Source organism: Clupea harengus, chromosome 1, assembly GCF_900700415.2.
Source record: "Clupea harengus chromosome 1, Ch_v2.0.2, whole genome shotgun sequence".
Lineage (NCBI taxonomy): Eukaryota > Metazoa > Chordata > Actinopteri > Clupeiformes > Clupeidae > Clupea > Clupea harengus.
The window spans coordinates 21,259,825-21,263,885 of record NC_045152.1 but is presented as its reverse complement, the minus strand read 5'-3'; the positions used below and the strand labels follow the sequence as shown (position 1 = coordinate 21,263,885).

The window sequence follows — 4,061 nt, the reverse complement described above, 5'->3', positions numbered from 1 at the left end:
ATGCCAGAGTAAAAGGTTTACATAGTCTATTTCAACGGAGTCATGCAATTGATTTAAACCGCATACCTCATTTACAGAGCATGGGAAAAAAGGGACACATTTTCGACACACATACAGGTCAACACCAGCATATTTATTCTTTCATTTTCTCCAAAAGCGTGTAAAAAATGAAAATAAAAAAGAGGGAAACGTGATCTCAGAAGAATGTGGCAAAAAAAGACAAGTCAAGTGACACACGTTCATCATTGTTTTCTACAGGGGAGAACAGAAACTCCTAGCGCCTTAAGGCCACCAATTTTCACATGTCAAGTTTATGCAGTGAAATTGTACATTTCGTGTTGAACAGTAGGCCTACATCATCACGCAATCTTATCATCTGATTTAATTTTCACAATATTTGACCTTGTTGGACTCACTCAGATAGACACACATAAGTAGCCCATTCGGGTGAACGCATTTGATCGAAGCATGCCAAAAATGTATTTGTGCAGTCTGGAGACTTGCGCTAGAGTCAGACGGGGCCTATCCCAGCACTTTATGCAGGTTTACTGAGGAAAAAACGTGATCGTTTATTGAAACAGCAGAAACAGGGGGATTCAAAGCTAATCTGATTGTGTACAAATAAGGACGTGGGCCCACAACCCACGGCCAAATCTACAGCATGCCCACTAATAACCAGGGACAGTTTTTTGTAAAAATAAATACATTAGGAATTAGGGGGGGGGGGGGGGGGGGGGGAATAATTCGCTACTTAAATATGGACTTGGCTGCACATGCCAGGAACCTAATGATGGATGAGAAATTTTGTTTCATTCTAAGGCCTTTCTGGAGCTCCACTTGCGTTTTCTCACAGCGCTTTCAGTTTCACAGTAGTCTCTTCATTTCACAAAAGGCTATAATAGTCTTAATGTCTAAGTGGCTCAAGTCTTTCCTTCGCCCATTTTATAACGTCCAAAAAAATGATGGCTTTCGAAAGCACTTCCATGACTTTATAAGGAAAGAAAATCAAAGAAAACGGACATCTGTTGCACTAGAGTAATGTTTAAGAGATATGACGTCATTGGCCGAAATGAGGCCGCTTGATCTGCACACGTTATTTTTTTTTTCACTCCATAAAGCTCTTAGACACGCTTGCCCCCTTCCCCGTCCACCAGGGGGAGCTGCCTCCTCATATTGGAGGACAACACAGAACAACCAGTCACAACCACAGACATAGAAAGTACCCTGTACTTTATAGGTTTCTGGTCATAACTCGCGAGTCACAAATCCTGCTCCGAAAGCCTTGTACATTGAAAAAGCTTGTACGAGACACTTGCAGGTAGTGTTTACTCCAGGTGCAGAGTAAACAAGCAGGCATGCAATGTGGCCGTGGTTTAAGGGGTGGATTCCCTGACCATCAACTGCTGACTAAATTTCCTCCGTTTCACACCACCCCGCACATTGACACACTCATCCACAGCACAGCACAACACGGGGTGGCAAACAAACTCACAGCACTGTTAAAGGGGGACTTTATTACAGACGGGAAATAAGAATAGAAGTCATGTCAAGCGAGGCAAAGGATTGACAAACGAGAACTTTTGGGATGATAAGACAATTCAGTGAGGTCACAAAGTGGCAAAAAACGAAACACAAACACAACAGCAGGGCACGTCATAGGATGTGAGGACATGTTTCTCACACAGAGGGACCAATGGTGCGGGCAGGGCAAGGAACATTCCATGCGGACAACTGGGTCTATCCTATATATCCTCCGTCTACATTAGACATCAGTGATCACAGCAAAGGGTAACAAGGGTGGGAAGAGGAATGTCCATCTAGAGGCCAATGCACACCACCGCCATCTTTGTAACTCAAATGTTCCATCAAAGACAGGAGGGGGAAAAAATAAATGACGTGACAACCATCCAATCACAACCTCAAAGCCCTACTATTTCCTGAGCGGACTGCTGGAGATCCAAATAATGCAGTACATGGATGAAATCCCTTGTACTGAAAACTGCTCTTTTCAAACTTTTTTTTTGGAGGGGGAAGGGGCGCAAACAGGAAAAACACTTAACGGCAGGAAGTGGCACAGTGGGGAGGGTGGTGTGTGTGTGTGTGGGGGGGGGGGAGGGTGGTGTGTGTGTGTGTGTGTGTGTGGATGGGGGGGGGTTGAGGTGAAGTCACACCGTGCAATGCCATTTCCTGCAAGAAGCTTCCCTGTGAATCTCAAGTCTTCCTCGTCACACAAGCTTGGTCCCACACAATTAACACAAGTACAGTACAGTACAGTACATTCGCTATGTGTAAGCTACACCAATGTACAAAAAAGGTCTTTATGAGCAGATGTATCTTGTGCAAATGTCAAAACTCAAAAAGATTATATTAAAAAAAAAATTTAAAAAAAATAATAATAATTAAAATAGACATCCAAACAACCCACCATGCACATACATCTATATGTTCGCATACAGCATATCAAGTAGCTCAACTCGGCAATGAAAGCAACACAGAAAACCACCAAACCCATACAGGAGAAGTTAAGCACGAGATATGACTTTAGGGCACTTCCGGAGACATCCGTTAACGTTGCTCAAAAGGGCACATGACTAGTAGTACAGTGAAAATGGGGTGCCAGTGTTGGCTTTTGTTCGTTTTTTTTAAACCAGCACAAGTCTGGTTACCCTGATGATGTGGCAACCTAGAGTGTGGACGAACCTATAGAGCGTAATCCTCTATGATAGCAGAGGTCATCACACCAAATACGGAAAGGATAACAAAAGATGTTCCGGAAAAAACAAGAAGTATGATATGACAAAATAATGATCTGGACTGCAATGACAATCGGAACAGAATACAAACAATTGAGTACAATTATTTAAAAATGTACAATCAAAACAGAAAGGAAATAAGTATCCCGCATCTCACAGCGGACTACATGTCTAAGGACAACGCCACATTTAAGGTCGACTTGCTCAAGTGCTTCTGATTAGGATCTCACTGAAAGCGATGGCACTTCTCTTTGTGCATCAGAGCACAAATCGGAGTTCATATGCAATTCTGACAACACAGCTGTCCCCACAACTACTACACTACCAGCCTGCCCAATTATGCCATGACCCAGCTGATGTGCTTGAGAGAGTGATAGAGAGAGAGATAGAGTGAGTGAGTGTGAGAGAGAGAGAGAGAGAGCGAGAGAGAGAGGAAAAGAGAGAAATGGGTGGGGTTCGGATATTTACAGAAGACTGTACCCTGTTTGTTTCACAGATATTACTCTAGTACCCTGCCAGAGAAAAAAAACAAAATGGCTGCAGTAATGATGCAATGACAGGCATTTCTTACGTCAAAACCGGTCACAAAATGGCTCTGCCAAAATCAAAGAAAACATTAAAAAGAAGCTACGAGCCACCTAAAATAAAATGATTAAAAAAAAATGTAATCAATTGTCGTTCAGCTTGTTTTTTTTTTTGTGTTTGTTTTGTTAAAATGACAGGAATCTTTCGGTAAAGTATCAATACCTGAGCCAATGCTCTGAAGCCTCAGAGAGCGAGCTGTGCACCTGAGTCTGCAGCTAATCTGACACGTCTCAGGCCAGAGAGGCCCAAACCACAGCGGCCTCGCCGGACTACTCTACAAACTAGAACAACATCAAGATTCAGATCATCATCATCATCACCGTTAATATCAGGATCAATACCTCAACACAACCAGCGCATTTTGAAACAAGTTTGGTCACAGTCAACTAGCCATTCCTACAGCCAACAAAAGGTTTACAGACTACAAACCAAAATCAACCACACACCCACCCATCCAACCAACCAAACAAACGACCAAACAACCTATGGAAAATCTTCTCATGTTAAAATCCAAATTTGAACAAATATGAATTATGAAATTTAAAAATAAACAAAGATATAACGAAAACAGTACAAAAGACTCGTTATTTTAACGATAAAAGGATAGACAGGACAGTCTTTTCATGAGTGGGCAGGTCCGCAATTCTAAAATGATTTGATATTGGGTGAAAGAGCTCATGAATTATCATCTGTGAATGTAAAGTATCTGTGTGCGTGTGTGTG

The 4,061-nt window shown here is 42.2% G+C and overlaps 1 protein-coding gene across 1 annotated transcript in view; it reads right to left on the bottom strand.

Annotated features, from left to right (window-relative positions):
* Positions 1–112: 112 nt before the first annotated feature.
* Positions 113–4,061, bottom strand: part of limd2 (LIM domain containing 2) — a 15,617-nt gene continuing 11,668 nt past the window's right edge. The window contains exon 4 of the mRNA XM_012825894.3: positions 113–4,061. This exon is cut by the window's right edge and continues 373 nt beyond it. The gene's annotated coding sequence lies outside the window, so the exon portion shown is untranslated.